The sequence below is a fragment of the Balearica regulorum genome, chromosome 11, assembly GCF_011004875.1.
Source record: "Balearica regulorum gibbericeps isolate bBalReg1 chromosome 11, bBalReg1.pri, whole genome shotgun sequence".
NCBI classification, from domain to species: Eukaryota; Metazoa; Chordata; class Aves; order Gruiformes; family Gruidae; genus Balearica; species Balearica regulorum.
In genome coordinates, this window is record NC_046194.1 from 9106244 (window position 1) to 9129618 (window position 23375).

The following is a 23375-nucleotide window of genomic DNA, read 5'->3' on the forward strand; positions in this document are numbered from 1 at the left end:
GCGATGCTTGAAGGAATGGAGACGGTGCTTTAAAAGTGCGTGTGGGATACCTACTGGGTGGGATTGATCTTCGTTAAGGGCTGGACAGTGTTGATTTGAACGTGAAATTGGAATTGTAGTGCCTTTTTCTCCAATGTAAAGCATTGCCTGATTTCTTTTCCCATCCAGAAGCACTCTTAGAAATACTTTATTTTATCTTTTCTGCAGAAAAATAGAATCTGCTCACTTCCAGTCTTTCCACTCAGATTTTCTGTGGTTTTCATTGGTGGCTGATGAACTTGGACGTGAGTGAGGGACTCCTTGCTTGGCTGGTTTTGGTGTAGGAAAGGTACATGGTGGTCAGAGAAGTGCTGCCCTGAGTGAAGGATTTCAAAGGGAGTATTTCTCTTAATGTTTCCAATTTAGAAGTTGAGAATTGTCTGGATTTTAAGCAAATTCAGATGGGCGCAAACAATGATGAAATGTTTAAAATATGTTTCAACATTTTTGTGGGAATAGGAACTGTTCTTATACAGGCTAGGCTGCAGCTTTTGGGAGGTGAAAATATGTGGCCCTTACACATTGTCAGCATTGTTGCTGCTTTTTTTTTTTTTTTTCCTCCTTTTTTTTAAAATGCTCATAGGAAATTGGCTTTGGTAATTGAGTTTCTACAGAACCACAACATCCAATAGCTGTTCCTTTCCCGGGGTCACACTTAGGTTAGTTTAAGTAATGTGCAGTAAGTTTAACCTCTTGTGGTTTGTAGTGCTATTCTAGAAATTACTGGTGATTTGGGGTGTGTTAGAGTAACAACTTCACAGGAAAACCCCAAATGTCAGGGTGTCTGGTTTTCAGAGAGCTCTGACCGCTCGCCCCATGAAAACCGGGCACCTCATAGTAGTACATCCTTCGAAGGGATGTGCTTGCATTGGAGAATGTAGTTAAAGCCTTTACGGCCCATTGCCTTTGCTTTTGAAGGAAGCTGAAATAACCTTTGGTGAATTGTTTACCTACGTTGACTTATAACATCCTCCTGCTTTGAAGCACCGTGCAGAGCCTGTGCTGGATGCTCGGTGCTGGGTCGCATCGCCCCGCATGGCTGACCCCCCGGCAGCGGCTCTGATGGAGGAGCAGTGCCCCGGACCCCCAGATCCCCAGGGTTTAGAGGATTTGCTGGCAGCTGAGGGCCAGCTTTAGGAAATTACGAGCTGGGGCTTTAGATTGGTAGCATTGACAGGTATAAAAAGCTCTGTGTTGCAGGCTGCGATGACAGGGGGTGATAAATTACTCTTGGCTGGTGCTACAGGTTCTAATGATGGTGTTTCAGAAAGATTACATGGGTTTTAATACAAACTTTTTTGCTTCTTTGTACTCTTTTTAAAGAGCGGAGCCTGGTTTGATTCAGCATTCTTGGAACGTAAAGATGGAGCCAGGGTTTTTACTGGGCTGAAATGCAGTTTTTTGCTTGTACTACAAACATGAGGAATCTCGTTGGAGTGTCTTTATAGCCAACTGGCTGGTAGTGTCTTCTTTACAAGGGAGCTTGCTTGCTTGTTTGTTTTAAAGGTAACTTTGCCCCTTGGAAGACTGAAGAGCAAGCAGCTTCACCCAACTCCGGCGGGTGCTGTTAGAAAGAAATTTGTGATGGGGAGAGACTTTGCGTGATAGCAATAAGGGGGAAGAATAACCGCCTGCATGCTCCCTGGCTTTTCTTGGCCTCTTCCCATGGGAGGACAGGCCATTTATGTGATCAAAGAAACCGGCACAAGCCTCATGGAAAATAATTCCCCTGCCAGGTATATGTGGGCACCCAGGCGGGCTTTACCTTTTGCTCTGCGTAGAGTGGGGTGGATATTTCTTGCCCACCTGCCAACCTTTGGGTTTGTAAAGCGTGGTGGCCAGCAGGCTGGGGGAAGCGCAGGGTGCCCGGTGAGACGGGGCGGTGAGGCACTGGCGGCAATGCCCCCCAGCCAGGGCCAAAGCACCAGGAGCGGGCAGCTGGCAGAAACCTGGCATGCAGATCAGAGGTCAGAGCGGTGCTACTGGCTTGGTTTGGACTGGGGGAAAACAAACAGGCTTCCTCCTGAGTTTTGGCTTGGCTCAGAGATGAGGGTGCCGTAGGACTGCATGCTTTGCTTTTTTTTTTTTTTTTTTTCCTCGGTGGAGGGAAAAATGGCTTTGATAGTGTCTGCTAATGATTCAGTGCTGTTTACATAATAATTGTGGTTGGCTTTTATTAGCTCTCATAATGAGATTGCTTTCTTCTAGTGCAATCGCTTGCTGGTTTGGTTTTACACGCCGCTGCCTCCCTGCTCCCTGAGCACGGCTTTAAGCCTGGCCTGGCCTCCCTTCCCCAGCTCCAGGTGTGGAGGAAAGCTCACAACTTGTCATTGCAAAGGAGAGGAGGCGAAGGGGACTTGTATCGCTGCGACAACTCCTGAAAGACCCAGGTAGTGGTATGGAGCATCATAGTGTCTTAGTGGAGTTGGGTTTAAATCCATTTAGGGTGATTTCTCAGTACAGTGCTCATCTTTGTGCTAAGAACTCTTGGTTTTAGCTACTGGCAAGGGAAGGGATCCACCGACCTGCTTCCACTGGGAGGACGAAGCCAGGTCCTTTCACCTCCAAGATCCACCGTATCAGAAACACTAATCTGTGACGGTTGATGTGCATCACAGATATCGTTTATATATACAAAGCTACTGGATTAACTGCTGCAGCCTAACCTTGATGTAGTACTTGTTTGCTTCCTGCGTCTGAGTAATTGTGAACGGCGATGTTGCTGTACGACAGGCTGCCAGCGCCTGCCTGCCGCAGCATCCCGCCATCTGAGCAGCGGTGCCGAGAAACTGTCAGGTTGCGCCAGGGGATAACACCCACCACTGAGCTCTTATTAAATAAATAATGTCACTGGGAGGAGAATACAATAGTGTGAGCACTACCTCTTGAAAAGGTAAGGTTGGGTGTTGTTTTGTTGGTGTGTTGTGGTTTGTGTTGTTTTTTTTCCTTCTCCTTTTTGAGCTTAATAGCAGATGCATTATGGTTTCAGAGCAGCCCTGACGGCAGAGCCAAGTGCTGGCAGGCAGGGCATGGCCAGCATAGCTGACCCTGTGGATGCAGCACTGCTCCAGAGCAGGATGAGTCCCTGTGGGGCAGTGGGTGCTCGCCCAGTGGGTGCCATCGGGAGGGGGGAGGGGCTCCAGGTGTGGGTTTGCAGATGCTGCTTGCCAGTCTCGGGGGGATGCACATCCTCTCCCCTCTGGCTGCACTGACCGTTTCTTTAGAAATATACCCCAATTTGCTGCCAGTGGTAGATTAAGGGCTCGGCTGCTGGAGGGGGGGCCCGGACAGAGGATGAGTTGACCTTCTTCTCCTTTGCAAAACAGAACTCTCTTTTTTGGGTTTGGGAATGTGGCACTGCTTTTGGCCACGTGGCTTCTGCTAATTAACCTGAGTTAATTGAGGCTGGCTGGAGAGCTGTGGCTTGGTGGGTAGAGGAGGCTTGAAGGGACGGGGCTCAGGGCTGTTTTGGCCCCATTGAATTCAGCCTGCCAAAGGGACGTGGGGATCCCGGTGGCAGGCGCCTAGCTATCAAAACTCTGCATAACTCAGCCCTCCGCTTTATTAAAGGCTCCTTTATACCACTTTTTTGCCGTAACCCCCGTGAGAACAGCCAGCCTTTTCAGCAGCCTGAAACCTCCCTTACCGGGAAGGCTCCCACGCGGGGAACAGCCTGGCCGGCACGGTGCTGCTCCAAACGAGCCCCGAAGCCGCTCTGAAAATGCAGTCTGCGAGCGGGTGAGGATGCCAGGCGAGCCCGGTGTTCCCGGCCAGCCTTTGCCAGCCTTGCCGAAACCAGGAACCATCCTGCTCGCCAGCCAGCCAGCTCAATAGGATACTGAAAAATAGTTGTGACGAGTAGGGGTTAATTTCTAGGTATCAAAATATGCACAAAAGGTTAAACGAGACTTCCTCCTTGTCAATGAATTACGGCTTTAAAATATTTGCATTCTTTCCTGAAAGATTTAGGAATAATTATATAGCACTCAGGGGCAAGGCATTGCCAGATAAACTTAACAACTCTATAATTTGTACTCGAGGCAGGGTTTCCTGTAAATGATACTTTGTTTAATTTTACAATACTGCTTCCAAATGTTTGCCGGGTATGAATTGCCAGCTAAACTGGACTTGTGAATCTGGAAGAGTATTTATTTGTTTGTTATTGCAGACAATAAAAGCTGCTGTATTAGGCTAAAACTTGGCATCTCTTTTAAAACTTCTAGGCATCCTTCCCCAAGCAGGTTTGGTGGGGTAAGCAGCTGATGTAGGGTGCAAGCAGCTTTCCATCTTCTCCGTACAAAATCCTGAGCTGCTGTAGGATCTCCTCCTGCTCTGCCTTTCTTTTTCTGGGGTTGGGAAAGGAACGCTGCAGTTGCAACGCACATACTTTATTTCCATTACTCAAAGCCGGAGTCATGCATAGTTACAGCCAAAGACACTTCAGCAGCTCTGGGGATAAGAAGATAGCTGACAGACTGGAATGCGGATTTATCAGGGGTAAAAACTGGCAAAATTCCTTATTTCTGATTCTTCTTCTTAAATAGGCTCTTCATGCTTCTGCTGCGTGAGCCCACCGTGAGTTTTAACCCCTTGTGTTGTCCCAGCTGAATCCAGGGATGTGCAATGGGACTACCTCTGTGTCTTCTGGGATTAAATTGCTCAGCCCCAGTTAGTTCCTGGGTGTTGTTTTAAACTGCAAAGGTCTTCCAGAAATGTTTTCAATGGGTTTTTATTTTAAAGTGCGGGCCTTTCCACCAGATGTGTGTCTGAGTGACCACAGAATGTAAATTTTAGTGTGTTGCCTTTGGACTGGCAGTTTGGGAGACTACCAGGCAGTTAACATAGGAGGATTGTGCCATGAAATCCGCTTCCTTTGGATTTGATTCATATTAATTTGTTTCAGAGTAAATCTCTTTATTGGCTTCAGTTACATTTTGATGTCGAGCTACTTTTCCTGTGCCTTTGTTAGGACCTGGAAGTATTTATATTGCTGTGAGAAATAGGTCGTCTTTGGCTCTATGGCTTTTCAGTAATATATATATTTTAATGTTCTGAGACATTAAGCAATTTCTTTTTGTGGAAACAAGTTATGGCAGAAGAAGCATGCTTGGAAGTTAAACAGATTAAGTGAAATCCCTCAATTACAGGAGCTAGGTTCAGAAGACAAGTCAAGCTGTTCAGTAAAAGAGTTTCAAGTTAAAATTTAACCTTTTCCCAAAGCAGAAGTGCCAGCCCAGTGCGGGAGCCTGGGGAGAGGGCTCTGACGTGGCCGTCTACAGGGTGGGTGGATTTGGAGCTGGTGGTTGTGCCTGTGGTTGTGCGTCTCGACCGGCGGAGAATGAAGAGAATTTCACTTTTTATTGGAAAATGAAAGGATTGCTCAAGGATTGCAAAACACTTTGTTTTGGAAAAAATGTCATTGTTTGAAAATAGCATGAGAGCAGGAGGGGGGCTGTTCCTAAGCCTGTGGCAGTCTTGAAAATGTTCTTACCTGGGGGCTTTAGGGCTTCAGCAGTAGCTTGGATTTTTGTCCCAGGGTATCCAAGCTGGAAAGCTACATCTTTTATTCTCTCTCTCTCGTTTTAAACTCTACTCCCTCTAAAAAAATGGAAAGTCTTGACTGGTGGGCAGAAATGCTGGTGGTTGGCTGCACTGAAAGCACATGAAACCTGGTCGTGGTCAGCACATGGACTCTCACAGGAGAGTTGCTGGCTCCTGGTTCTCTCCTCTCCATGTGCTTTCTGCCCTGTTCTGGTGTTTATCCCTTTGGTTGCACCCTGACCACGTGGATTTGAACCAGCGTGACCCCTCACAGCTTTGCTGCGGGTACTTCTCCGGATGCTTCTTGATCTGTTTTATCCTGTTGCATCCGCAGGACAGGTTCATCCCCATAGTGGCTAGTTGCTCGGTCATCCACTGGAGACACCCAGCCCACGTGGGAACGCCACCGACGGCAGCCCCCATGCTGTAAAACTTTGTCTCAGCCCTGGTGGTGTCTCCTCGTGTCACCTGCAGGTTGCTAAATGCCTCTCTGCTGTGGGGACTGCTTGTCTCCTCCGGCCTTTTTTTAGCTGCAAACTTTTTATGGAGTGTTTTTGCTGTTGGAGGGTGCCAGGATGGCACAGCAGTGGCGGTGGGGAGGTGGGGAGCCCCTCTCCCTGCTTGGGAAGGACTAACACAACTGGTAAATGCATCCCATCCTTCTAATCCACCATCCCTTCCCTGGGGCTCGCAGCATGCCGGGGGCTGTTTACTTTCCCGCCAGTGGATTTCGGACGGTACCGCCTGGGAGGTGGATGGCAAAGGTCCTGTTTGCACTCGTTCCTCCCCCCAGGTTGCTCAGGGCCGTGCTTAAAAAGACAAAATACACCCCTTCGATGCCTGCCAGCAAAAGCCTTGATGCAGTTGTCCCCTGGTACGATAAGGTGCTTTCAGCTGGGCATGTTGTTTTTCCACCCCGCTGAAGTGGAGGGCCTGTGTGGGAGCAGCTGTTTGTTCAAGCCCGGCTGCTGTGCATGAGAGGGGATCAAAATTCATGTCTGCAGTTCGAAAGTCTTTGCGATACCTCGGGCAGAGGTCTCCCAAACTTGCTTTTTCCAAAATACCTAAGAAAATGTGACCCTGTGGTGGCTGGAGGGGAGGAGACCTTCCTGGGTGGGTGTAGGGTCTGTTGCTGACTGCAGGGTAGATCCAAGCTTTGGGTCCCGTTCCAGGCCAGGGAAGGGTTTCTGCAAAAGTAGAAGCAGGGCCTGGGTGGCTTGGCTTGCACGGGCAGCATGAGCCATCCAACATGTGGGATGGGCAAAGCCGCCTCAGACGTGGGGAAGGAGAGACGCCATGTTCGCATGCAGAGCAGCACAGCCAGCCCCATGCCAGCTGCAGTTGCCACCACCGGCTCCTTGCCAAGGAATTGCACACCCGTGCAGTGAAACATCTTTGAAAGGAGGGTAGGGAAACCAAAAAATTGCCTTAAAAAGCTGAAGTGATCTCCTGTGCCCTCCTGCCCTCCCTGTGGGCAGTTATCCTCTGCAACCGCGTCCTTCATCTGGGATGGTGCTGTCCCTCCTGGGAGGATTTTGCTCAAACAAACTTTGTGGCGCAGAAGTTGGCTTGCAAATTGTTGAAAAGATGCTGAGACTTATCTATGCTAATGTGAGGAGGAGGAGGAGTGCTCATGTGAACCTGCCAGCAGATAAGGCCAGTGTTCACAGCTGCACCGAGGAGAGAGGGGTAGATAGGGCGTCCTGGAGGGGGGAGAAGGAGGAACTTTTAATTTTGTGATACCTTTATCTTAATCCTTTCTCCCCTCTCTCCCACTCCCCTCCTTGCCTCTTCCAGGGTAGGTTAAACTAGTGAGCCTCACCTTTTCCACAAATACCAGCAGGCTGCTGGTTCCAGACCTGGGGAATACCCTGGGAGCCTGGGCAGCGGGATGGGTTTTCAGGTGGTGTTACACTGGCTGAGCACAGTGCCCTGCTTGTGCAAGCTGGGTGGCTTCTGCAACAGATGCCTGGGCTGTTAAAAAAGTAATGCTTGGTGGGAGTAGCAGGCAAAGACTTAAAAGCACATTTTTTACAGGTAAAAATCTTATTTACAAACGCAGCTGTGGTCTTAGCTCTGAGGTGATTTGTTTAAAGGGAGATAAAGCTGAGACGTGGGTGTAGGGGATGTCACCCGTGCTGGGTGGGTTCTGCTCCCGTCCCAGTGCTGCTGCTCCCAAAAACTGTCCCCAGATGAGGAGGCAGTGACACTGGCACTGGGCTCTGCCTCGATGGCATCCCCCAGCTGAGGTCCTGCCTGCCATGCCCAGGGTGAAGCAGAGCTGGGGTCAATGCCTCCTGCTTCGCTGTAGCTTGGAAGGTGTCTGCAGCCCTTTTTTTTAGAGGGGCTAAACCCAGGGCTGTGCTGCTTGCTGGAGGGAGGATTTCTACCTGGCTCTTAGCTGCGCACAGTGGCCCAATTTCAGGGGCATTTCAAAGGGCTTGGGGAAGCTGCACCTTGGGTTTTTTGGCACTGAACTTCCCTGTCTCCTGTTGTGCTGCTTATTTGCCCTCATCCATGCGATGCTTCAGGCTCAGCTGTGTGCGTTTTTGGAGGTTTGTCTTATTTACATGAACAGTTTTCAAAAAGTTCAGCTGAAAAGCAGCTTTTCTTCCTGGGAACAGCCAGGAACCACTAGTGTGTGATCTTTGTGTATAAAGTTCCTTTTCTCTGCTTATAAACAGTTGCCCTAGGATGGATGTGTGGTGGACCTGTTTAGATTTAAATCTGACCCACCTCCTTGTTTTTGGTGCTGGCGTCCCCTTTGAGGAACGTGTTCTTTCCTGCCTTTTGCAATAACATGTGGTGTGAGGGGTTTTTTTAACCTTTAAAAATGGAAAGTCATGTCAAATTGTGGTGTTCTGTTGTACACAGCAACGTATGAATTTTTTTAATTATTCCCCCCCCGCACAATATCATATAAACAGATTGTTCATTAACTTCCCATGCAGCCTTTCTTCTGATGGCCTCGCAAGCCACGACGCGACGGCCGCAGGGAGCCCATTGCGTGTCCGTGCAGCTCTGGGAGGGGGTGAGCTGGGAAGCACAAATGCATGCCTTAGTCCTTCAGCTGCGGTGGAAGAGTTGCTGCGAGAGATTGAGCTCTGCAGACTGTCCCTGCCAGAGCTCTTCATCTGGTCTTGCTTCCCCAGCTCCGGTTTGCATCAGATTGATGGGAGTTAATTATTTCCGAAACACTTTTAATTGGTGTCTCTTTCTGGTCCAGTTGAAATTGGGGAATTGTTTCTATAGTCATGAGCAGAGGGGGGACGTGGGGCAGAGGAGCATCACCCGTGGCCTTCCTTCCTGGGAAGCAGGCTGGAGCTGAGGGCTTGGCAGCATTGCTGGGTCACCGGTGAAGCAAGAAAAGCCTTCATGTGCTTTTGTGGGCAGCGCTGAAAAATGCGATGTGAATCAAACTTGCTGCTTTACTGGGTGATCGTAGTGTACAGTTACACAGTGAGGTGTAGCGTGAGTTCCTGCAGATAAACTCAAAATTGAGTTGTGGCTCTAGAGAAGCATCTCAGGGTCAATGGCAATGGTTGCTCCGGATTCCAATTCTAGAAAGCTGCTGTGCAGTGGGAGGTTCCCAGCTGAAATATTGGTCTTAAAACTGGGACAGGCTATAGATCTGACTTGCTGTGGAAAGGGCTTTGCTTGTGTCCAGGCTGAGAAGGTCGTCCTGCACTGAGCTATACTGGGGGAACAACCAGGGAGCCGCAAGCATGGAGCAGTGCGAATGCTCTGCCTTCCCTTTGGTGCCAAACGGTCTCCGTGTTGCTATGAAAATGTCTTGTGGAAAACTTTCTGCTTATAACTGAAGTCTCATTTATGCCTGTCCAGGACCTGCTTTTGGACTGAACTTTATTTTCTAAGCAAATGAGACTTTTTGGTTCGGGCCGGGAAGCAATAACTGCTCCACCACCTTGCAGCCCACCTGCACTCGGGGAGCTGGTGACAGGGAGCCAGTGAGGGTTTCTGGCAGAGGAGACGGTTTTTTCAGCAGGAGCTGCATAGGGCTGAGTGGGGTAGTGGATAGCATAGCTCTCCTGAGCTGTTTTAGCTTGTGAGACCTCTTACAGTTAATTTCTGGGCCACAGCCCCCTGCATTGCCAGCTTCAGACCACTGCCTATGTGCGTGCCTCCACAGACCCCTCCAGTTGCCCCCGGAGTGCAGACCACAAACTGAATATGAAATGCTTCATAAGAGCCAAATTGTCTAAATGAAAAAAAAAAAAAAAAAAGAAAAAAGGCATGGATGCAAAATACACTTGGAAATCTGGCCTTTTGTGTATCTTTTTAGGCAGTCTCTTAACCTGCTCTAAATTCTGAAGTTACCTGCACTGTTACTGTGCTTGGCAAGCTCTGCAGGCAGGGGAAGGGCTTATTAACATGAATTTTACATCGATAAATGTGGTTGTGAAGTTGGTGGATGCTTAGAGAAGAATCAACTGCTTTGTGATAGCTCTGTGCCAGTTCCTTCGTTTGAATATCTTTACAAAAACCCTGTTGTAGCAAAGCATGTTGTAAAAAAGATGCATATTTCTGTGGCTTAAAAAAGAAAAAAAGCAAACCCCAAAAACATACGTACACCCCCCCTCTTCAGTAAAAGTTTTGTGCACATCAGAAACAAAGGCATCAGCATTTGCTTGTCAGAGCTAATAAAGTTTGCTTGGATCTTAATTTTTCTGCTTGATTTCACAAAGTAATTGAAACTTCCTTTTTGCTGCAAGCTTTTTTTTTTTTCCTTTTTTTTTTTTTTAAATATTCTTAAAAGAACATCTTTTGGTCAGTGAGTTGATGGAATTTTACTCAGAAGGCAGGTGCGGTTCGAGCGCACCGAATGACTAGTCAGTCAAAGCTTATAGGACAAATTACTTGTGTCTGCAAGTCATTCCTCCAAGTTGAAAACCACCTAGACCAAATAAACGTTGAACTAGAGGTTTTATAGGAGCTTCTGAGCATGTAAGTGAAGCTTTTGTAATCACAGTGATCTGATAAAACCTTAAAAACCAAGGTTCCCATAAAGAAAATAGTAGTTCCACTTGAGGTGATAAAACCCACATCTGGTAAGCTTTGCTTGCTACCTCCTGATGACCTGTGAAACAGCAAATAGTCCCCGCTCCAGAGGAGAGAACGCCAAATTGCCAATGCTGTACCCTTGCCGTGGGGGAGACAAGCCAAAAAAAGTTCATTTAAGAGCAAAACAGCGGCTTTTGAAGAAAGAGAATCCTCCAGCTCGTGTTTTTCAGTCGCATGACTATGGTGTCTTGCTGCCTGCCTCCTGGCCGGCACGACACAGGGAGTTTTAGAGGTTAGGATAAGGAGGGGTCCGGGTAATTGAAAGCAAACAAACAGGGAAGACAAAAAAAGAAACATAAAACAGCAAACCCAAAGCCACAAATAGAAAACAGACTTTCCAGATTGATTAGTTCAAATTTATTTATTTGAAGTCCCAAAAGTTCGCATCGTCGCTCTTTTGGGGTGTCTCTCAAATTTGGCAATATGTTCGCCATGTGTTTCCAGATTGGCTTTTCGCAAGAAAGACCCTGGTTTTTGGTGCGTTGGTGTTGCTAAAGTTTAAATTGAAAGAAGGGTGGCAGGCTCCAAAGATAGTCTTGACTTGCAGGTGCTGCTCTTGAGAGAATTGCTCTCTGTAAAACGTTTATTTTATGGAGGATTTTCCTTGGGTGTGTTAAAGAGTACTGAGCGTTAAGACGTGTTACCGATCTCTTTTTTCCACATCCCTGCTGGAGACAGGTTTAGGAATGCTGATGCACTTACTGGCTTTGAGAATCAGTGGAGACCTGGTAAAGTCTGGTCTTACTTTTGGTTTTCGGGGTGTTCTAGACTGGAAGGTGCTCCCTACCTTCAGTAACAGCTCAATAGAGCAGCTGTAATACATATATTTTTTTTACAGATTTGGCTGAGACACCCCCAAGCCCACAGACAGAGGAATTACAGCTCCAGCCTATTAACTGTTGGCCGTTAATGACTCAGGTCTAAATGCCTTGATTGTGTGTGAGATTTCTAAGCTGAATCCTTTGCATAATATTAGTATGGCAAGAATGCCTCCTGAGGACAAGTAATAATTTCCCAGCGCTTTCGCCATGCCTCTCCAGGAAGGAGTAAGTACATTTTGGGTCGTGCTGATACCATCTCGTGCCTTGGCGCTATCAAAGCGGGTGGAAGCTCCCCGCCGCTCTGGCAGCCCGGCTCTGATGTTCTCTCACATCCAGGCGTGTTGTTTATCTTTAACCAAAGGCTTGGATAAACTTCCAAAATAAATGAATGTAGTAGTCCAACTCGGTCTGCTTTGGCAGAGGTTTTCTGGAGTGACTCAAATGTTATAAATATGAAAGTAGCTAGACTTCAAATGCTGCTTTTGGACAAAGTTTTCATACTTGTCTCCTAAAGCAGCAAAGGGGAACCTTTCCTTGAAGAAAATATTTTTTTCTATTTAACCCCACTCCCTCTTTCTCTTTTCATCTGCGCCCTTCGTTCACGTCTGCTTTCCTGATTAAGAACTAATCAGCAAAGATAGATTAGTCCGGGAGCGTTGCAGCCCTTGGGACCAGTGCAGCTCCAGCGGGTCAGGAGCCGGGAGGCACCATGGGGTCACCGTCACCGCCGCGGCGGCAGAGGCTGGCTGAGCCGCGCTCGAGTGCACGGAGGAATGCGGTAACAGGATTTAAAGGAAACGTACAGAACTAACGAGGATTAAGGCTAATTGTCCTATGAGGGGCGGCAGGATGTGGCCATGCAGGGAGCAGCTCTGTTCTGCAAGGGGAAAGTCTGGTAGTTGGGGTCTGTTCAGGGAGGACTTAGGTAGGTTTTGGTTGGTTTAGTCGCTGTAGGAGAAATAGAAAATAATGGATGGGGGGGGGCATGTTAAAAAAAAAAAAGTCAAGTTCTTCCTTAAAGATTTCAAGGCTGTTGGAGCAAATATTTCTGCAGTTGGTGGGAAACGTCCTACAAATGAATGATTCTCACCATGTCTGGGCTCTGTTTTTGCTGGTGTTGCAAAACTGTCGCTTTGTGCAGGGAGCTGATGTCCCCAACTGCTGGACGCTCATCCTGGGGCTGAGCTAAGGCTGGTAGGAGGCCTCTTACTGGAGGACTTCATGTGCCAGTGAGTTTGTTTTGAGGAATGGCATGATGCTGTCAGAAGTGTGCTGGGGACCTTGCCTCCCTTCGTAGGTCAGACTGGTTTCTCAAGTCTTGCAGAAAGGCCACAGGTATCCGTCCACCTCAATAAGGGGGGATTTGGGGAGCGAAGGCCTTCAGGGTTGGTTCTCAATGAGCCAGAGTGGCGTGAAATGGTGGCTGGAGCCGGCCATCCATCAGGCGGGACCTGGGCGGCCAGACCAAAAGAGTTAATGACATTGTGTTCCTGTGCTCTGGGGAAGACTTGTCCCTGCCTGGAAGAAAGCAAAGTTTGCAGGTGGCCCAGCTGGCGGATGGAGGGATGCTGCCCTTCGGTGCTGCGGGTACCAGCAGGACCCTCGGGGCTGGCAACGTACCGGCGAGGGCAGGTGGGGCACGGGCACTGCTCCGGCCGTGATGCCAGGTCAAAACTGATCTCTTCCCAACCAGGCCTGAAAAGAACATGGCACCTGGTTGCTCTCATCTAAATGCTGGTGCCAGATGCTTACTAGCCTGGCAAACACCTTGTTATTTGCCTCTTTGTCGAGAGAGGGGGGGATTGGTGGTGGCTGTGGGGTCTGCTGGGCAGGGTCATGGGGCAGCACTTGCCCGTGGCTCTCAGCAGGTGTGGATGGGCAACCTGCCCGAGCGACCTCGTTCTTCCTTGGCCCTCAGGTTTTAGCCATTCCGGATAGCAGCAGTCCAAAGCTCAGAGTTTTCTGTCTTGTGAGGTGCCTTGGGGGACCACGGGCATGTGCAGAGGCGAGGGAGGGTGCCCGATTTCCTGGCACAAGCCAACTCTTAGATTGTAGCTGGACTTTGCTACGCCTGAACCCTTAAAGCTTTTCATCTTTTTTTTTATATACTTTCAATTACCAGAAGTCATAACTCCTGCCCCCCCAAAAAAACCCAAGTAAGTGATACTCTAGCAAAATGAGAAGATGAAGTGTTTCTCCTCAGTGCAGAGCTTTGGCTTGCTTTTGCTCCCCGCTCCACCCCACCCCCCGAGTGGGATTGTTCCTGGGGATTGGTGGCACTGGGTGCTGCGGCGTGGGTGGCTGGTGGCACACGGGGTGGCAGGAGAAGATAAGGAGTCGGTGCTCTGGTCCAAAGTCCAGGCTGCCTTTGCAGGGTGGGAAGTAAGCCCTGTCATTGGCAGTTGCATGAAGTAAAGTAGACCTCCTGTCCATGTCACCTAGGACTTTGGGGTGGCCCTGGCGGGTCCTGGCTCTCTCCTGAGCCCCTGCATACCACCCACTGTCCTACCCGCCCAAAACCACCCAAGGCAGGGTGAAGGAGTGTGTCTGTATGGATGAAAAACATCACCCTGCTACTTTCCAGATATTTGTGTGTTTATTTGTACACTGCCCTTCAATATAGTTGTTTGCAGCTTGGTGTTGTGTTTTGGTTTGGGGTTGGTTTTTTTTCCCCCTTTTCCTTTCCTTCTGTGTAAAGTCTCAGAATTGCAGCAGGTTCCGCAGTGCCTATTTTGGATCCTGCAATAGAGAATTAATCTCTCTGGAAGTTAACATCCATCTCTCTTGCGTTCCAATTTATAGATTAGATTATTGTTTGTATAAAACCTGGGATATTTTTTTAATTTTATTTTAAGTCGAAAACAGGAAATTGTGGCTGAATTTCACGAGCTTTGTTTCTTATTTAAGGAATTAAAAACATCTTTAGGTTTTGGGGCTTTTTTAAATTTTTGCTTGGGTCATAGCTGCCAATTCACATGCCTGTAGTACTTTTATTCCTGTTGGTGGACTTTTAACACGTGGAAATGGTAGCTCTGCTTTGTGCAATGGTGCATGCTTGGTTTTGCTTTTGCAAGCTGGAAAACTTCACTTCTGTCAAGCCTCTGCGTAGCTGGCGCCATCGGAAGGGTAGGACGTTCAGGGAGGTTGATCACACGGCCACGATCCCAGCACGAGGACTAATCCTTGCCTTGAAATGTGCTGGTGCCACCATTTGAGATTACTGGGGCTTTCCACGGTTGTCCAGCTCTCAACTGGCGAGATCTTTGTCAGAGTGCCTCCACAAAGCCATGAACATCTTCTTTTTGAGATTTTTTTTTTTTGGTCACTTGTTTGTTTTTTTTCCCTAAATAAAGCATAATCCCCCAAATTACTAGGGCTGTATGACCTCAAAACGTTGCTGAACCTTTCGAGGGTCAAATCTGGGACTTGCCAGCAGATGATGAGTCCGCTGGCACAAGTAGGTGCGTCTGGGTGCATCTCACAGGAAGCTACTGTGCGGCTCTGAAACATGGTTTTGTGCATTGATGCTGGAATCATCTATGTTTGAAAAGAAAAAGAAAAAAAAATTACTGGAAAAGTGGTTGCCAGTGGCGTATGCCTGGTTCTCCTGCCTGCCCACGTGTGCTGCTTTCCTGCACCGACGAGCATCCTGGGACATGCCTGGCATAGAGTCTGGGGAGCGCAGAGGGAGAGGGACTGAAAGCAGAGGGAGAAAAATCTTGTTAAGCAGGAAAAATATTCCAGTTCCAATGACAGTGTTTGTGATGGAATCCATTTTGGTTAAAAGCTGCTTTTTTGGCAAATAGCCCAAAGCTTTATGGAAAAAAAACCAAACAAGCAGTTTTTTTGGCTTTGTTTTGCCTTCTTAATGGGGAATTTGAGGAAAAAATGAGAAGTCTCACGAAGTAAGTAACTGTCTCCCAGCCAGATCTCTTCTATTTACTGTTCCTTGTGCCTGAGGCTTCAGTAATTCTGGGCATTTGCTGTTCCCAATGGATTCCCCCCACCTGTCTTTAATTGCATGAAATTATACTTGGTGGGGTTTTTTTGGGTTACCCCTGTAAAATCTGCTGGACAGTTTCTGTTGAATTCTGAAGTCTCATGACTGGCTGTATACAGGTGTTTGTTTTTATCATTGCTTTTATTTTTACTTATACCCAGAATGACTGACTGCAAGCGTTGGGCTTTCTAGTTGCTGTTTGGTGGCTGATGGAGGGTCAGGGGCACTGCCTGCCTCTGCCATCCTGAAGATGGGTCTCTTTGTGTCTCCTCACCAGAGAGATGGAAAAAAAACAAAGATAATTTTCAGCATAACTTGTCCGTTGTGTAACATGTCGCACTTAGGGCACGTAGGCAGAGACACATTATGAAAACTATTTCATACCTAAAGAATTCGGTGATAGAATCGTAGAATCATAGAATGGTTTGGGTTGCAAGGGACCTTAAAGATAATCTAGTTCCAACCCCCCTGCTGCGGGCAGGGACACCCTCCACTGGACCACGTTGCCCAAAGCCCCATCCAACCTGGCCTTGAACACTTCCAAGGATGGGGCATCCACAGCTTCTCTGGGCAACCTGTGCCAGTGCCTCACCACTCTAACAGTAAAGAATTTCTTTCTAACATCTAATCTAAATCGATGATAAGGAGAATTTGCATTTCCAAAGTTCTTACTACGCAATGTCAAGTAGGGTTTTTTGGTTTTGGTTTTTAATTAAGAAACAACTCTTGGTTTTCGTTGAAGGTTTCTGTCTTAGCTAGATCCAGGGACAATCCTCTAGTTAACCAGAGCTATTTTACTCTCTGGGCTTGCTTAAATAATAAGTTTAATTATGTAGTATTCTTTTTTTTCCTTGCCATATTTGTATATTCAGGTCTTTGTGTGGTTTCTCTCTCTTTTGATGTTTGCTATCTTCATCTATCTGGTTTGTGTTTGGTGTGCCACTAATTGACTCAATATCCTGTTTGTTGGAATAAAAGCGTGCTCTATCATCGCGTGTTTTTCCAGGGTGTAAAACCTCACGGTATTCGGGCCACCCTGTTGGGAAGGAAATTGTTGGCTGTGCTGTGGAAATGAAGTGGTGATGGTATTTTTCCTCAGGTGAGCAGGGTTTTAACTTTAAATGAACTCTTAAAACCCTGCTGAAGGTGAGATCCTGCATCCTCCTCACTTGGACGTCACCTGCAAAGGGTGCAGTCCCAGGCTCAGGTGTGCTGTAGAGAGTTTTTGGGTTCAATCCTTGGGGACTTCCACCTGAACCTCTCCATTGCCCCAACCTCAACGGGAGAGCTGGGCAGGACGGGACTTCAGTTGACCAGTGATGCTTCTTTGGGGTGCCACGGAGAGCTGAAGAGTTGTGTTAGGAGGCTGGGAAAGGCTTTCCTCATCTGCCCCCGCCCTGGGGAGATGTCCCAAAATCACTCTGGCTGGCCTCAACAGGCAGCATTTGCTGGGATTTGGCCCTTCAGGGACCTGGCTCTGTCATCAGCTGGAAGACGAGCTTTGCAGTAGTAATTTGGATTTGGATGGGTGGAAGGAAAGAGCCCTCTTTGTGTCCTAAGTTGCTCTTTCCAGTAGAAAATTAAGGTTCCTAATGTGCATTTGGCTTAATGTACACACATGGATATAAATCTCTCTTGTTCTCTTCAGTCCCTGACCCTCTTGGCAGTAAATTTGGGAACCCGAAGCTGTCAACAAAGCAAAATGGAAAAATAGAAGCCAGACAGACCTCGGTTGTGTACGATATTTTAAGTAACTGTAGGTACGTGCTATGGAAATAATTAGGATTATTTGTTGTGTTGAAGTGAGGTATGTCACTGAGGTATTGTGTGCGCTGGCGTTCCCCACGCCTGCAAGATGGATTAGCAGCTGAGTTAACAGATGCAGTAAAGGTTGACTGAAAATAGTTCACTGTTGTTAAGCGTAGGTGAAAGGGCTTTGGTTTGGGTATCAAAGAGTGCATTTTGACTGCTTGACAAGTTTGAAAAAAAAAAATCATTTCAATATTATAAGCTGTCACTGTGAGTCTGGGGAATTCTTCTGTGCCATTAGAGTAATAAGCAAAAAACTGAAACACACGTTGATTAATAACCTAAGTGGAAGCGCAGGGGAAACAAGTGGCTTTAACATTAATAAGGCAAATAAACCATTTATATAAAATGGTTGCTAATTGAGTGGGATGTTAAATATGCTGCACACTGGCACATGCTGCCAAATTGCAGTACTTCCATAACGCTACCAGTCAGCTCTGGGAACCGGCTGTGCATGAGGATGTTTTCTGGCTTAAGAACTCCTGGGTGGCTAGACAAAAGGGATGCAGGTGGGTATGAGCATCCATGATGGTCGAATTCAGGACCAGGGCTTCTGTGGCTGTGGAAGGGCTGGCATCCATGTGCCCAGCTGGAGGACAATGCTGGCTGCTGACCTCCATGGTGAGGACCTGGGTTTGGGTACGTGGGGTGCTCACTTTCTATTTTGGTGCCTGTTGGGTTTGAGATCCCAATAAGAATTGCAAATGTTTTGAGGAGGGAAGAAAGGAAAGCTGACTCTGGTTGTGTGATGGTGGGCTTTAGGATAGGAAATGATTTGTATTGGAAATAAATTGTGTCCATTTTTTGTCTGATGGTGATAGATGTAGGGAGGATGCTGCACAAAGCCCTTCTCCTGGAAGTGTGCAGTTGAAATAATGGTTCAGGCTGGAAATAGCACCGTGTGCTTAGGAGCATCGAGGGAGGTATAGCTCCAAGTGTCCCAACCCGGTTTGACTTGCTCCAGCCAGAGGGTACCAGCAGCACTGCACTGTTTGCAGGATGTGAGCTTGGAAACTTCTAACCCTGCTGCCCTGCATGGATGCATCACCTCCATTAGGAGGACCTCAGTGCTGTTTTACATCTCTCCCTTCCTGGCACACGACCATCTCCATGGGAGTATTCTCCCCAGTAAAATAAACACAAGTTGCACAGCAGCATCACTTTAAAGCAAGCAGGGAAGACTGACCACCTGGTGAAAAAGGAGTACTCCAATAAGAGCCATCAACTAAAAATTCATGTTTGCTGCTTATACCAGGCAAAAAGCATGCCTTCAAGCAGCATGCTCGTGTGTCAGCCTGGGAGGAGGCAGGAAGGTTGCTTTTTTTTCCTCTTTTTGGTGTTTGCAGCTTAGTGTCATTTCACCTGGAAAGATTTATATGTCAAGACGCTGTCTGTGTTTCTGTAGTGCTCTTCATTAGCAAATATCTCCGAGCAGCATAAGCAGTGATTAGGGTGACCCAGCCTTGCCTTGGGGGACAGGGACTGTGGTGGCTGTGGGATGTGCGGTTGTGCCGATAGCACCTATGGGTTATGGCAGCACCATTGCAGACCGGCGAGTGCTCGTGGGCCATTACTGGGGGTGCCGAGCATCTCTGGCTCGTTTTGTAGCTGGGAAAACTGGACAGGTTTTGGTATTTTGGGTACGATTAAAGGTGATCAGAGTGGGTGGGTGGTTCGGTAGCCTTGTCTGTCTTGATGGCTCCGCTGGAGTCAATCACAAGCTCATACTTGTCTTTCTTCTCACCCCTTGTTAACGTGGGGCCGAAGCAGCGGAGCTGTGCTCAGGGGTGATGCTAGTTTTCTTGTCATCTTTGTTGGGGGTTTTGTAAAGCCTCGGTAGCGTGTCAATTATATATGATGGGTGGAAGCCTAATATTCTGTGATAATTAGAAGGTAAGTCTAGTGTGAAATCGGATTAGAGCCTGGCATTACAGTCCAGGATTCCTTTGGTAGTTGGTTCAGAGGAAGTCATAAAACTCTCTTAAAGATGACACAAGCCGATGTGCGCTAGAGGGAAGAGGCAGAGCGCGAGGCTGAAATGATGGCCTCGCTCGCCGGTCCACCAGCAGCGTTTGCCTCCTGTTCCTCCACCAGCCCAGCTTACCCCAGCCTGTTTTCTTACGTGGGAGCAAAGTCCAAGAGTAACGTCTCAGACCATAAACTGCTTTTGGCTTGTTTACTGAGCTGCAATGAAGGGCTAGACTGTGTACAGGAGTGTTTTAAAGAAATGCCACCCTCTGCCTCCCAGTGAACCACTCCTGAAAGTTTAGCTAGTTTCGCAACTAGGTATACTTTAAGTGTGAACTTGGTCAAGGTGAGGAGAAGCAGGCTGGGAAGGCATGTTAGACATCCAGAAACAACATTTTGAAAAGGTCTTGGAAAAATGTTCGGCAAAGGGAACTGCTTTTCAAGATCACGGAGCCCCTGAGTTTGCACTGCACACTTACTCATTCGATGAAAACTTGTTTTCCGACACATTGCAAAATAGTTATTTGATTTGGAAGAAACTCCATGTGCCTGGAGTCTGATAAATGTGGCATTTCTGTAATGGCTTAAATCATAAGTTTGCAAGATTACCTTTCTGAGCACATTTCCTTGAATGTGCAGACAGTAACATCGTGTACCATTGCATTTCTATCTTTAAACCACCACCTCCGTTCCCAGAGGTGTGCCATTAACTAGCTGAGGAGCAAGCTTCTTTTGTAATTTTGGTCCATCGCTGTCTCTCTGTATTCACATGTAATGTAAAACAGAGAAAAAGTCTTGCTGCAACAGGCGATGGGAAAGATCTCCTGCAAATCCATGACAAGTTGCGGCGATGGTATGCATATGCAGTAGATATTTGGAGTCGTTCTCTGCTACTTAAGCTCTTTTTGCCATGCAGCCCCCGACGTGATGATCGCGCACCCTGCCAAACAATTGAATAAAAAGCCTAACTTGAAAGGAAGCTGTGGCAGAGTTATATTTTTGCTGCGCTCACATGGTGATAAATTACAAAAGCTGCCGAGTCTTTAACACTCAACAGTAGATGAAGAGTTGCCTTGTATGGGCATTGTTTGATGAGTTTTAACTTTGTGAAATAATTATTGCCAAATGTGTCCTTGACAGTGAGTGCACACCATGAGAGTTCTTTACATAATATACATAAACATTAGATCTCTGTTTAAGTGGGCCTAAATACTCATATTTTTCAGGAGTTCACTGCCAGTTGGAAAAGTGAAGAGCATTGTCTTTGGTCTTGGCTCTAGGTCTGTGTTTTTCGTGTGCGTAACCGGTCCGTGGTCACGTGGACTGCTGGCAGCGGCTGCTTTCCAGGCTTCGTAGACCTGTTGGGTGTTGAAGCTGTTGTCTGATGACACCGTGCTTCAGGGTCTGTCTGTGGAGGCGTAAGAGGTTCCCAACACCACAGCCACTTGCCGAAGGGACGTGCCATGGGTCCATCACCCAGACAGGCAATGCGATGCTGGGACGTTGTGTTGCTCTCCCTGCAAACTCAGGCATGGGATGAGTCCTGCAGGTGGATGCTGAATGGGTCAGCTCAGCTAGCTGATTTAAAATGAATGCTAGACATAAGATTTCTTGCAAACTCTGTGAGTTGCTTTGCTCAAGCGAGGATATAATCTCAGGGGTGTGGAGGTGCTAAGGACAACTCTCCCTGTGGGAAAATGGGGGCTCCAGTGTCTTCCAGTGACTTCCCATTGGTATCTCCCACTGTGGCATAAGAAAACTGCAAGAAAAGCAGCCCACAGCCCTAAACTTTCTGGTTTTTAATACTTGGTAACAACACAGTCCATCCTCCTATGATTAGCACTGAGTAGCCGAAGCTCTGAAGCTCCAGACAGAGCTAATTCTTGATCACGAGCCAAGACCACATAGTGCTGACATGACTGAGAAATATCTTCCATAATTAGATTGCTTGGTCATTCATTTTTGAATGTCTGAGTTGCATTTTGGAGCATAATGTCTTAATGATCAACCAGATAGGATCCGTGCAAGCTTGATTTACTATCAGTGGTCTTCTCCTCACTTGGCTTTGCACATGTGTGCCAGGGAGGCACCATGCAAATCTGGGGTGAGGCAGCTCAGAGAAAAATCATTGTGCTTTGTAATGTTAGGTGGGATGGTGACTTTAGTTTAATAGTATAAATAGATATAAAACTGTTACTTGTGTTTGTACAACACATTGGGCTTTTATTTGTCATAAATTAATTGCAGTAGTTGTTAAAATCACTACTTTAGGGATCCTGGGGTGTCTGTGGGCAACGTCAGAAGTGTCTGCAAAGTGTTGCTAGGAAAAGAAAGCCCACTATCTGCAGGCTTGAATTTGCCCAGTAGGGTAGAGGCTTACCCCTCCAACGCGGAAGAATGGGAAGTATGTAAGTTGTAACACCAAAGGCAGGCCCGCATCATGGAAATGGTACTGAAACCATGAAGTGCATTTCAGGTAAAATATTTCCAACATATTCCCCCTTCACAAGAAATTTAGGAAACTAAAACTTGTTTCAAGACTTTTGAAATTATTTTGACACTGTGAAATTACCCATTGCTCTAGCTGTAACTATCACTTTGCTGCTGTTTGTTTCCCATTGTGTCAAAGAGCCTTGGTGTCCTGCACTGGAACCTGAGCAAAGAGATTTAAAGTGAAATAAAGCGTGGCACTTGGGCACTTTTTTTTTTTTAATGCTCGCTAGTAAGGCAGGCTCATAAAGAGTGCACATGTGTGTTCTGGGATGGATTGGTGGGTAGGATCCAAAAGTCCTGGGTGTGCGTCTTCCTCTCTCTTAAATGATTCATCAAGCTAAATGGAGCTGCATCCCTTGGTGCTGCACCCCTTAATGCCGTATATTTGCTGCTGGAAGTGCTCCTCTGAGATGGAAAGAAATAGTGTCCCTGAAAGAAAAATTAATCTGTAAGGAGATAGTGAGATTTTTCTGTGTTTTCTGAAGGCTGTGCCTCAGTAGTGCTACTTCCTGTAACAGACTTTGAGCTTTCCATAATTCAAGAGCAGTGGACGGTCTTGTGCAATAAATTAACTGTGGCAGAATTATCTGTTGGTCAAGGACTCTCTGTAATGCCAGGGAAAACAAACAAACCCTGTAGCGCAAAAGGAAAATAGATTTAGGAGGAGCGTTTCTTAGGGATTTTATATGTATCTTATTTTAAAACGGTCCCTAAGTCTGAAAGGAGAGACTCTAACATTTCTGGGCTAGAAAGTCATGCAAGCTGGTGCAAATGTTCAATAGCTGGGTGAATGACATCATTATTAGATCTTGCACAAGGCAGGCAGAGAAGCAACTGCTTGTGTTAGTCACGGGCAGGCTTTGTTTTGCACCGTGCATGAACCTGCTTTTGTTTCTCTGAATCCATTCTTGATGCTCTTGGCAGGTAGGATTGCTCTTCAGTAAGTGCATAGTTCACAGCCTGTTGTGAAGAGGTTATTTTCTGTGCAGGGAGCTGACAAGTCCTTTGCAGCTCTGGCAGTGAGTCTCTGAACCTCGGTGGTGGTTGGAGGTTGTTGGTGGCTTCCAGGGTGTGAGCAGGTAGGGAAGGGCCTTTGCTTCTCCATCTGCTTCCTCAGGATGGAGGATAAGGTTTGGCAGTGGGGTGTGAAATGGGAGAGAAGAGCAGCTTACATGTAGGCTGTGTCTTTTAAAATACCATCTGACTTGGAAGGATGAGTTTCTCATCCTAACTGCTTGTTTTGATTGTATGTTCAGCGTTGACAACGATTTGCACAGTTTCCCCAAGTTTGAACCACTTTAGCATCAGCCCACCTGCCTGTGATGGTGCTGCGGGTGTGGGACCTGTCAGAGAAGCTGGAGCTGAGGATTGCTACGCAAAGAGTTTGCCTTGGCCCACAAAACTTGACAGCAGCGTTTTCCTGGTGGTGCTAGAAGAGGACGGCCTCATCCTGCACTGCAATGAGGTGCTCTAAAAGCAAATTATATGGGGCCAGATCCTATGCCCAGATTGTCTGTGAACTTTTGAAATTCAGCTCTGGTAGATACTGAAGCATGTTATGATTCCTCTGCACAAGCCAACTTGAGCCAGATGACTTTTAGGAGACACCTATCTTTAATGGT

General features: G+C 47.2%; 1 protein-coding gene and 1 long non-coding RNA gene across 2 annotated transcripts in view; both read left to right on the plus strand.

Moving 5' to 3' along the window:
- The window catches only part of GPC4 (glypican 4), a 67942-nt gene that overhangs the window by 7057 nt on the left and 37510 nt on the right, over window positions 1-23375 (plus strand). The gene's annotated exons all lie outside the window — the stretch shown is intronic.
- LOC142603344 (uncharacterized) lies at window positions 735-18600 on the plus strand. Its single transcript, XR_012837260.1, has 4 exons — window positions 735-2932; window positions 11501-11708; window positions 16490-16582; window positions 17132-18600. It is a non-coding gene; the product is annotated as an uncharacterized LOC142603344 (long non-coding RNA).